This window comes from Homalodisca vitripennis, unplaced genomic scaffold (assembly GCF_021130785.1).
Source record: "Homalodisca vitripennis isolate AUS2020 unplaced genomic scaffold, UT_GWSS_2.1 ScUCBcl_8822;HRSCAF=17091, whole genome shotgun sequence".
NCBI lineage: Eukaryota > Metazoa > Arthropoda > Insecta > Hemiptera > Cicadellidae > Homalodisca > Homalodisca vitripennis.
The window spans coordinates 29,981-42,115 of NW_025785044.1; the positions used below are offsets into that span (position 1 = coordinate 29,981).

Here is a 12,135-nt window from a genome sequence, read left to right on the forward strand (position 1 = left end):
TGAGTATTTCTACAGAATTGTAGATCTTCAACAATATTACTGTATGGCTATTCAAGCTTTCACTGAAACAGTGGAAACTAATTGCATCATTATTTTAGTTCATGTGCTATATAAATGAACTTCATTGTTAAAATTGAAATATTTTGGATTTAATAATTGGATATATAAATTATATATGTAAAGATTATTACTGATATTTTGATTTACCAACAAAAAAGTTTAGCTTTTATTTGGGAAATTAAAATGTCCACCTCCCACACAAAATATTAAACCATATTGAAGTAATTTTTTAAACTGTTTAGAAATAGGTAAGGCAGTCCTCACCTATGTTTTAAGAGCAGCATTCCAATTTAACAGGTTAGCTAACTGATTTCCCAAAAATGTTCCATTGTTGACATTATTATCATGAGAGGCCGAATTAGGTTTCAAACTAGAGATTATATTTTTTGCATTTTCTTCATCTAAAAGAAATCCATTAGATCCAAACCAATCAAAAGCACATTGTAAAGATTCTTAAGACCGTTCTGAAAGTTTACGAACATTATTTGTAATGTTAACCACTTCATTGTCTTGATGTAATATTGAGATAGTACAGGACGAAACAGAAATAGAACGATAGCTCACTGGTTGATCTTTTGGACCTTTTTATACATATGGTAGATTCTGGAACAGCACAGCAACTTTTGATATTTCATGGCAGGCAAAGTTCTGGGCTCCTCTTACTATAGGCCCAGAGTAGGACAGGTCTTTCCACTGTGGGCAAATGCGATGTCTCCCACACTAATCAAGTCTGGTGTGTTTAAATTTATTTTATTAACACATAATTAAAATTAACTGGTAATAATGTTGTAATTAAAATTTGTCATACACTTCCTACTTTAAAGACACACTGGACTATATATAGCCAAAACAAACAAATAGGCAAGTTTTTATTGTAACTGTTTCATAATCGTAAACCAAAAATACTGTAATAGCAGTTAAAATGTTAATAAACTATAACAAAAGGTCAAAATTATTAATGCTTATTCAGGCATAGTCTGCTTAAAAACCACAAATTCAATAATAAAATTAAGAGTTCAGATAAGAAAAGCATCTCTAACGGAAATCATATTTAGAATTATATTTAGCTCTTCTATGCTATATCTACCCTGAAAATCCATTAGCAAAACTAATTTAACATCACAGTGAGTAAAAACAAACAATAAAATCAAAAGTGTAAATATCAATTTGTTAAATAGTTAAACAAATTATTTGTATCAAACCTTGGAACAATATTTAATTGTATTGGTTTGTGTAACAATATTTGTGTCTGCATCTAAATTCTTCCAATTTAGCTTTGTCTTTAAGAAACATAATATTCAGATTGTTTACACAGAAAACATAAGTTATTAGTAATTATTTACAAAAAATCTAAAGGGTGTGTTTTCAAATAATATACACTGGAAAGTGTTTGATCGTTATTTATTACTTTACGTCTATATTATATATACACATATTTTATATTACAATGATGCAGTTAATTTGATGCAAAGAGGTAAAAGAAAGCTTAGAGACTTATCGCTGCTGTTGGTTGTTCACGCGAGGCAAGCAGGGAGGCTGGAGGTTGCGTTGAGATTCTAGAATTCTAACAACATTGCTGTTTATGGAGGTAAACATTTGTTGATTGCTTTCTACAATCTTTTCTAATGATTTACTAATTTTAACTAGAGAATCACCTAGCCTGTCGACAGATGACGTTAGCCTTTCAACAGACTCTCGTAAATGCTTAATTCTGTTGGGGTCAGACTGGGTGTCATACCTGTAAGAGACAAAAACTTTAGATTAAAATACTAAAAAAGGGTAAAAAATACAATTTCTTCCATATCTAAAACCACACGACATATTTACATGACATGTAACCTACAGGTCAATCTAAAACCCTATTTGTTCTAAAAAAATTATTCATAGAAACTGCTTTCATAGTTAGAGCTTCTCCAAGGTTAGAAGATTGATGTTTGACATATTGGCACCTTGACATTTCTGGTTACTAGATAAGGCTGTTCGTACTTACCCACTACTGGGTGTGTGAGTGGCGTCGGTGACTACAATACTGTCAACAGTGGCACTGGGAGAGCAAGACACCTCTACAACACTAACAGGTATCGAGGCAGTGCTACCACCACCACAACTAAGGTTATCTTCCACTGCTGCCACTTCTGTAACAGTGCATAAGTTGTCTTATCTCATCTTCCTAGATAACAACTGATGATATATGATAATAGGTCTTTGGCCACTTGCACAATGCTATAGTGTAATTGACTGAGTATTAGGTAAGATAAGGGGAAATATTACACACATAGTGCTAATAATTAATTAAAGTCAATGGAAAAATTATACACCTCTAAACAAGTAAATAGTAACTTGTTCCATGCCGGTCAAGTTTATTGCTCGACAGCAATACATCATATGTAAATGACTAATTGGTTTTGAAAGTACTCATAAAATGTATATTTTTGGTAATATTTAGTACAATTAAAGTAAGAAACCATTTTCAATTTCATATACCCACTACTTATTTGTACAGATGTTAAAAAAATTTAAAAATTAAGACCAAACAAACCAATAAATAAATAAACAGATAAATATCAATAAACTTAAATCTAAAATAGAAATTATATTCACATTTATAATTCCAATGAGATAGCCTATATGCTGATTTTAATGTTATGCGTCCCAGTGTTTATATAACATGTGTTGTATACCAAATATCCTAAAGAGTTTATTTCCAAAAAATCTAGTGGTGAACAACCAAGCTATCATGATATGAGTGTTTTCACAGGATGAATCTGTATCATCTAATTTTTAGTTCAAAATCGCTTGACAAAATTCATATCTTCAGTTACTAAAATAAGAAATGAGGAGACAATTAGTTTTATTTTTACTGAATTTTCTATAACTAAAAATAGAGTTATCAATTTTATATTTACACACAAAAAACTGTTTTTTTTAATGTTGGTGCATGGTTGTTAACTTACACATAAAATAAAAATATTCACTTCACAATAATAAAAGTTAGGAGTACGCCCTGTCACGTTTCCCATAACAGGCTTCCCTGTGGTTTAATGTAATATTCAAGTCTATAGCTCATTTCATTATTGACAGCTAATCATACAGCAAAGAAATTTTTACATCTCCCGGCAAATTCCAAGGAGGTGCAGAAAGACAACTTCAACATTACTGGAGACTGATGACACCACCTTTACTACTAAATATCTTGTTACAACAATCGACCAAGACCTCATCAGGACACCACATATGTTTGTAAAAAGCTAAGCTCCAGACTGTATGTGTTACAATGAGTAAAAAACATAGGCAACTCCTTGACAACTAGGATTGCTTACTTTTCCTTGTTTAAAGCCTAAATCCGCTATGGAATGGCAGCTTGAAGAGGGATAATCTCTTCTGACAACCTACTGTAATGTATTGAATTACAATAATAATTATAATAATAATTATTAAACATATTATAAATTGTTACTGGCAAGTTAAAGCCACAGCCAAAGACCAACTGTATGATCTATGATGCTGTGACGTCATATGGGGTGATTAGTTTGAATAAATGCCATTGGCTGTTTCTCATCACGCCCACCAGATCACACCACCTACCACTTCCAGTGTCCTGCCCTTGTCTCGCTCTCTGTTACCCTCCAACCTTAACCGAGCACAGTCGATGATGTAAACTAATTCAGTCTTTTATTCCGATTCCCCGTAACCCGTACACAACAATTGGCGACGAGGTATTAATGCGATCCCGCGAGTGCAATGCAACCTGTTCGATTGTGCGTAAATAATTTCTCCGAAAATTATAGTGGGGAGGAAGTGTGTCTGTAGTTTGGCGTCACGTGGACTCAAAATCGGTACATTTTGATGTTGGAAGACAAGGTCGTAAATTAGAACATTTCGTCTTTATTTAGTGAAACAGTAAAAATGGCGGGAATTATTGGCGGAATTGGTGACTTCGACAACAGTGCAGAAACTTGGAATTCGTATGTTGAAACGATTTGAATTATTCGTTGACTGTAACAGTATTAGTGACGACAAGAAGGTTAGTACGTTACTAACAGTCGTGGGTGTGAAAAACGTACAGTTTGTTACGAGATTTATGTACGCCGGAAAAAACCTTCAGTGAAAAAGTTCGATGAATTAGTGAAGTTAATTCAGGACCACTTGTACCCGAAGCCATCATTCATAGCTGAAAGGTACAAGTTCAGCAAAAGGAATCAGCAGGAAGGAGAATCAGTCGCAGAGTACATCGCCAGCCTCAAGAAGTTGTCTGCATACTGCGAGTTTGGCGCATCCCTCAACGACTATCTCAGAGACAGACTGGTGAGCAGCATCAGGAGTGAGTCGACCCAAGCAGAGGCTGTTGGGAGAGAACCACCCTAACCTAACCTTCGACCAGGCTGTGAAAATCGTCTGCTCAGTGGAAGCGGCGGAGAAGAATGCGGCGGTATTGACAGTGAACGGCGGCAGCCAGGTCCAGCGGATGGCAGCGCATCACCACCCACATGTGAGAGTCGGCGGCCAGCGGTGGCAGCGCGAGCTACAACGCAAGGCACGAAGTCAAGGTGCAGTGTACGTGCTGTGGGCAGTGTGGTCACTATAGGAAGCAGTGCAAATTGTTTGGTGTTGTGTGTCACAAATGTGGTAAAAGAAATCACATATCTAAGGTATGTCGATCTACTGAAATTAGTAAGTTACCAGACAAATCAGCTTTCGAAAGTTAAGAAAGGTATATCTTATCAGTCTAATTTTCAAAACAAGAAAAACAAGATTATAAGAAACATAATTTTGTAAATGATAGTTCAGAAACTGTCAGATTCAAATAATTCTAAGAATTATGTTCAGAGTGATGAAAATCTTGAGAGTTATGTCGAGGACATACAGAATTTATTTGAAAGTAAATGAAACTCACTGTGAAAGAATTAGAGTTGACCCAATTAAGATTTAAAGTCCTAGTGCAAGGTCGAGAAACCATATATTGAAGTTGATACTGGAGCTAGTGTCACAGTGTGTAGTGAGGATTTTTATGAAAATAAATTTTAGTTTCTTGTAAATTGTTAGAAAACGACTCCTAACTTTGAGTTCGTACACTAATGAACCTATTATACCTGTGGGGCAAAGTTAATGTTGATGTTTGCTATGAGAAAATACATAAATGCTTAGATTTGTATGTGATTAGAGGAGGTTCACATCCTTTAATGGGTCGTGATTGGCTTAAAGTACTGGGAGTTGACATTTCGTTTAAAAATAACTTGTGTGTTATAAACAGACCTATAGATAACAAGGCTAATTTCGAGACAATGACGTCCGAGCTAACTAATCAATTTCCAGAAGTGTTCACTGAGAAACTAGGTCAGTATACAGGCGAACCAGTAAAACTAAATCTAAAAGAAAATGCTAGACCTAGGTATTTTAAGCCAAGACCGTTACCATTCTCATTGAAAAGTAAGGTAGAAAAAGAACTACAACGCTTAGTTGACGAACAAGTGTTAATTCCAGTAAGCAGCTCGGAATGGGGAACGCCCATTGTACCAGTATTAAAAAAGAACGGTGAAATTAGGCTATGTGGAGACTTTAAAGTTACTCTAAATCAGTATCTAGAAGTAGACAAGTACCCTATACCTAGAATAGAAGATTTATTTGCAAATTTTACAGCATGGAGAACGTTTCTCTAAAATAGATCTTAGTCAAGCCTATATGCAATTAAAGTTAGATAGTGAGTCACAAAAATTATGTACAACTAGCACGCATAAGGGTCTTTTCTCATATTGTAGAATGCTTATGGAATCTCATCAGCCCCAGGCATATTTCAAAGAGTTATTGAACAATCTTTGCATAATTTAGAAGGCATATCAGTGTTCATGGATGATATTCTTATCACCGCACCTAATAACGAAACTCATGTAAGTAGGTTGCAAGAGGTTTGTAAACGCCTGAGTGAAAAAGGATTTACCGTAAAGAAAGATAAATGTACATTTCTTTGTAGACAAAATCGAGTATCTTGGTTTTAGTATCGATAAAGATGGACTGCATACCTCTGAATCTAAAATTAAAGCTATAAATCAAGCACCCTGTACCTAAATCTGTCACTCAAGTCAAAGCTTTTATTGGCTTGGTAAAATTTATTATGGAAAGTTTATCAAAAAATTTGTCAACAATCTTGAGTCCGTTGTACAACTTGTTAAAAAAGGACGTGCCATTTGATTTTGATGAAAAAATGTCTCAAATCATTTAGCCATGTCAAGGATGTTTTGACTAAAGCACCAGTTTTGGCGCATTATGATTCAAAGTTGCCTGTAAAACTAGCAGTAGACGCAAGCTCGACAGGGCTGGGCTGCGTACTTAGTATCATAACCCCTGAAGGCGTTGAGAAACCTATTGCATACCACTCTCGTACTTTATCACCAGCAGAATGTCAATATTCACAAATAGATAAGGAAGCTTTAGCAGTAGTATATGGAGTAAGGAAATTTCATCAATATTTGTATGGCCGAAAATTCACATTGTGTACTGATCACAAACCTTTAATTAGCATATTTGGACCGAAAAAAAGGTTTACCTGTTTTCGCAGCAAGCCGATTACAAAGATACGCATTATTTATTAAGTGGATACAATTTTTGATGTACAGTATGTAAGGTCAGAAAAGCATGGTAACGCAGACGCATTATCACGCTTACCATTAAGCACTAAACACGTTGTAAAATAATAACAATGAACCAAGGTGGAAAGGTACCTATTTACACTGTATCGCTGAAAGTTCAGTAACCTTTAACTTTTGAAGATGTAAAAGCTGAAACCCAAAATGATCCTATTATAAAAACAAATACATAACTATGTGATTGTACGGATGGCCAAATTTTTTGTCAGGAGAGAATAGGGAATTGTTACCTTATTTCCAAAGGAAGGACGAGCTAACAGTTGAGCATGGCATTGTTATGTGGGGATATAGAATTGTTTGTTCCTAACAAGTTGCGTAGCTACATATTAAATGAGTTACACGCGAGTCACTTGGGAATTGTAAAAATGAAGTCAGTAGCAAGATCCTATATTTGGTGGCCAAATATAGATGAAAACATTGAAAGCCTAGCGAACAATTGCTCTTCCTGTCTTATGGAACGTTCTAGTCCTAGTAAGAGTAATCTACATGTTTGGCACTATCCATCTATGCCATGGGAAAGATTGCATATTGATTACTTGGGTCCTTTCAAAGATAAGACCTACTTGGTAGTAATTGATGCTTACACACTAAGTGGTTGGAAGTATTTGAAGTAGGCTCTACTTCAGCTAAGCTAGCTATAGAAAAGTTAAGAGAACTATTTTCTAGATTTGGATTACCTGTCACTATCCATAGTGATAATGGACCACCATTTTACCTCAGTTGAATTTAAAAATTTCATGCAACTTAATGGTATAAGACATACATTTTCACCAGCTTATCATCCTCAGTCTAATGGTCAGGCTGAGAACTCAGTTAAGTATGCTAAACGTAAAATAAGATTGGCTTTTCAAGAAAATATTGATACTAAAGTAGCCTTGAATAGGATGTTATTTGATTACAGAAACTCCGTTCATAGCACTACTAACGAGACACCTGCCAAATTAATGTTTAATAGACCACTAAGATGCAGGCTAGATTTACTCAGACCTAATATAGCCAGAACTGTGCAAATTTAAAACAGGACAAACAAAAAGAATATTTTGGCGGTAGAAAAACGAGAATTCTATTTCCTAATCAATCTGTATTTAGTGAGAGATTATCGCTCTAAAGACAAATGGATAGAGGGCATTGTAATAAAACAGTTAAATAATTTAATGTATTCTGTTATGACAAAAACTGGTCTAATTTGGAGTAGACATATTGATCAGCTGATAGGACTACACAGTAGTATTGTTGACAGTGACAGTCAAATTCCACCATCTCAGGACCGTACAGTTGCGGAGCGTGAGGCAGGCGCTCATTGTCCGCCAACTCCAAGCCCAGTCAGAATTAGTAACACTGACCTCACTAGATCAGCTGGTCTCTCCCCCTCCTCACCGCATCATTACCTCTCCATGTCACATCACTACCCCTCATTCTAGACCACGTCTTTCTCTACCCTCAGCTGTTCCTTCTCCTGTCACTAGAACAGCTGATCATACAAACAGATACCCAACTCGTATTAGGAAACCTGTAGAGAAATTAAACTTGTAAATAACTTACAGTACTTAAGGATGACATTTAATAATGATATGTGTTATTTATAATTATATGTGTTTATTATATATTTATTATTACACTTGTATTGTTTAATTTATCTATGACTTGTGTGAATTCAATTTATTTTGAAATTTTGGAAGGGAGGAAATGTAATGTATTGAATTACAATAATAATTATAATAATAATTATTATACATATTATAAATTGTTACTGGCAAGTTTAAAGCCACAGCCAAAGACCAACTGTATGATCTATGATGCTGTGACGTCATATGGGGTGATTAGTTTGAATAAATGCCATTGGCTGTTCTCATCACACCACCAGATCACACCACCTACCTACCACTTTCCAGTGTCCTGCCCTTGTCTCGCTCTCTGTTACCCTCCAACCTTAACCGAGCACAGTCGATGATGTAAACTAATTCAGTCTTTTATTCCGATTCCCCGTAACCCGTACACAACACCTACAAACACATTCTTTTGAAGGAAAAAAGGCCAAAAGAATATTCTGTAATCTTTAACCATGATAAATCTGCAGAGATACTTTCAAGTACTTCAAAACCCTAACAGTTATAAGCCTTTACTTCCTAGAAACGGTAACACATATCCATATCAATGCTCCAGGCATAGCTGACAAAGGTGAACAATTTCATCACTACAATACCAGATTTTCCACTGACTACTGCTTTCCTGTGCACCGACTCTGCAGCAATGAAAATAAGGTAAGTTACATCGATGCCAAAATGTGGAACCGTTTGCAAGACAAACTGAAAAAAGTGGATCAACAATTCACACACCACTTAAAAAGACCTGGCTCCACAATTGACACTTCTACAGCATCGAAGAATTCATGAACTGGAGAACTCAACCGGACTCTTGAAAATTTACTCAGGATTGTACTTACTGCTCAACTTAATATAGTTCACAGGAGGCCTCACTTTTGGACCACTGCCCCATTAGGTTCGACATAGAGGCGGGAGTTGAGGTGAACTTGACCCACAGGGTTCCAAAATCCACCATCTGGAGGGAATACAGAGTGTTGCTAGCACCCTATCAGAAAAATGAATTTGAACTAGAAAGGTCAGCTCAACTGGTAGAGCAAACCATCATAAAGGCCTATGAGAAAACCTGCTCCCGTAGACAAAACAGGTTAAAGAAAAATGTGCCTTGGTGGAATAGAAGGTTAAAAACACTCAAAAACAAAACTTCTCAAATGGGCAAAAAGGACAGATGACTTGATCCCTTACTAATATTATCTAAATGAATACAAAAAGAAATTACTAAAAATAAAAGAAGAACCTGGAGGAACTTTTGCAAAAACATTAACAGCCTACTACCAGAGGCTGCCAGGCTTCATAAAACTTTCAAATTGATCACTCTAACCCTTTAGGGTTCTTAGTAAAGGCCAGCATGCATACATTGACGGTAAGTCAACTACCACCACTCTTCACAGCTTGGTGGAAGCGGTGGAGGACACCTTCAAAGAAAAGGGAGTCCTGCATATCAATCCATGGAGGCAGCTCTGGAACAGTTTAAAGTTCTCCCAGATGCTACTTGTATTAAGTGGATAGTAGCCCTCCTCAAAAGTAGACAAGTCACAGCAAAGATCAGGGATGAATCGGCTACTATCATAACCCAGTAAGGCTACCCTCAGGGAGGGGTTCTGTATCCCCTACTGTGGGCAATGGTGTTCAATGACATCCTAACTAATGCATAAAAGAGGGGAATAAGAGTACAATGCTACGCTGATGACCTGGGCTTATGGTCAAAGGGAAAAATAAAGGCACACTGGAACGCCTCTCTCAAGAAGAAGTCTACATTTTATGAGCAACTAGTGTCATGGGGAAAGTCTACGGATTAACCCATCAAAAACAAGTATGATAACATTTACCAGGAAAAGAAAGTTCCAGCTCATACAACCTGTTCTGGAAGGTATCAGGATAAAACACTGTCGCAGTCAAGTATCTGGGCGTAGAAAACGACAAGGCCCTTGGGGCCTGTAAAAGACTCTGGACTGAAATGGGGAATGAAACTCAATATGATTTATTAGATCTATGAAGCCATAATAAAACCATGGTCACATATTGTTTTAGTGTGGTGGCTGAAATTAGAACAAAAAAACAGCTGCCAAGAGGTAACAGAGACTTCAAAGGTTACAGATTCCAATGTATCAGAAAGAATGGTTAAGATATTCTGTAACCCTTTCAAAACCATACAGAGTCTATTAATAAATAGAGCAAAAAGGAGGCATACTCTACTAAAGGAATCCAGACGTTCTATACAGATAGTTCATGCCTTGGCTCTAGGAGAGGATTTGATATTTACGGACCAGGAGTTCACGTACCTGTGCCCCTTGGAAAACACGCCATGGTCTTCCAAGCAGAATTATTGGCAATAGAATCATGCGCCAGAAGAGTCATACAAATGAGGCCAAAAGAAACAGAATATTTAATCCTCTCCGATAGCTAGACCACTAAAGGCACTTAACGCCTGCTCGTTTGACTCAAAAGAAGTTTGAGAACACAAGAATTTTCGAGTGGAACTGGCAAGGAAGAACCGAGTTACACTCAATTGGGTGGCGGGCCATGAGGGCATTCATGGAAATAAAAAAGCAGATATTCTTGCCAAAATAGGTACAGATTCCCTTATGATAGGGCCTGAGCCAGGCTCTAGAGTAGCCTTCTCCTACAGCAAAGCTCTTGCAAAAGATTGAGAAAAGAGATCCAATAACTGGAGTAGGTCCTCCGGATTAGGACAATTAAAGATGTTTATCTCTCATGCTAAAGGGTGGGCATCTCTCCTAGAATAAGGAAGATATAAGATTGATAGTAGGGGTGCTAACAACATGGCCCTCTTAGAAAACATCTTGTGAAGGTGGGTCTTAGTCAGACTGATGGAAAAACTCTGTGGAAAAACAGAAGAATCAGCGGAACACATATTCTAAACTATCCTGCCATATATAAAAATTGGAAATATTCCTAGGGCTTATCTTCCTGGAGCTATCTTCTCAGCTCCAAGGATATCAGAGAACAGGAGCCCTTAAATGTAAGTAGCTACTGTAAATGTCTCAGATTTTGAGGGCACAAACATAAGGTAGGTGCAAAGGTCTTTTTAGGACTATGTGCGGAGACTACCGTCTCTTTTCCTTAGAAGAAAAAAGGACATAATTTCACTTTCAATACGACAAAATGTAAATTAACTTACTGTTGTTCTTAATTTCCTCGCCTGTCGCAGGTCTGTGGATATCAGCTGGTTCAGAAATACCTCTCCTCAAAACAGCTGTAACAAACAAACAAAATATTTAGAAATCTTTTAATAAAAAAACCATATTTAATTTAATAATATTATTCCTTAAAATTAATTGCATTAACCCTTTGAATGTATATGTATGAATCTGTATAAAAAAATTAGGTTGGGATTTTGAAGAAATAACATGCAAAAAGACTACTAAATACTACTAAAGAATTAATATCAACATACTTAACACACTGATTACACCAGATGCACTAGTAAATAGGTTAAGTATGGCTAGTGAAGATCACTCAGTATAGACATTGAAATATACCACCTACATCTATTTTAATGCTATTTAGGTCATCTTAATTATCAAAGAATATTTGAAAGACTTTATTTTAAAATAGTTTCTATAAATTTTGATCAAAACTACACTTAGGGAAAAGTTTATGATTTTAGCAAAACTGAACTGAACTGTATATAAGAAAGATAAAGGTGAATAGCACAAATATTTCAGTATGTTAACCCTTTTAGTGCCAAACAAAATTTTTGAAATTTGTACCAGGAATGCCAGGCGTACACATGCATGTTTCTACCAAGATTGCCAGTCACGTTTAGCCAAAATGTACCGTAATTCTATAAACAATTGTAACTACACTAT

General features: G+C 36.1%; 1 long non-coding RNA gene across 1 annotated transcript; it reads right to left on the bottom strand.

The window, feature by feature from the left end:
• Nucleotides 1-1,444: 1,444 nt before the first annotated feature.
• On the bottom strand, nucleotides 1,445-11,597 carry LOC124374536. Its single transcript, XR_006923569.1, has 3 exons — nucleotides 11,445-11,597; nucleotides 2,051-2,195; nucleotides 1,445-1,798 (listed from the first exon to the last, which is right to left on the bottom strand). It is a non-coding gene; the product is annotated as an uncharacterized LOC124374536 (long non-coding RNA).
• Between the last annotated feature and the right edge of the window lie 538 nt (nucleotides 11,598-12,135).